Source organism: Sinocyclocheilus anshuiensis, unplaced genomic scaffold, assembly GCF_001515605.1.
Source record: "Sinocyclocheilus anshuiensis isolate Anshui unplaced genomic scaffold, SAMN03320099.WGS_v1.1 scaffold2003, whole genome shotgun sequence".
NCBI classification, from domain to species: Eukaryota; Metazoa; Chordata; class Actinopteri; order Cypriniformes; family Cyprinidae; genus Sinocyclocheilus; species Sinocyclocheilus anshuiensis.
In genome coordinates this window covers 15,925-16,201 of record NW_015549676.1, presented here as the reverse complement: position 1 = coordinate 16,201, position 277 = coordinate 15,925, and positions in this window count along the sequence as shown.

Below are 277 nucleotides of genomic sequence, written 5' to 3'. Positions count from 1 at the left end.
AGTGCTGAAAGTTGCTCCACGAATTCTGTTCATCATTATTTACAGGGCTCCAAAATACTCACCAGCCTTTGTTGAAGAGTTCACAGAACTGTTATCAATGATTTCCTCAGAGTTTTGCTGTTGCAGGGTATTTTAATATTCACATAGATAATGCAGAAATCAAAACTACACAAGAAATTACAACTGTTTTAAACACTATTCAGCATGTTCAGCATGTGCATGGACCCACACACAACCGTGGACACACTCTAGATTTACTCATCAGTAACATTTCATC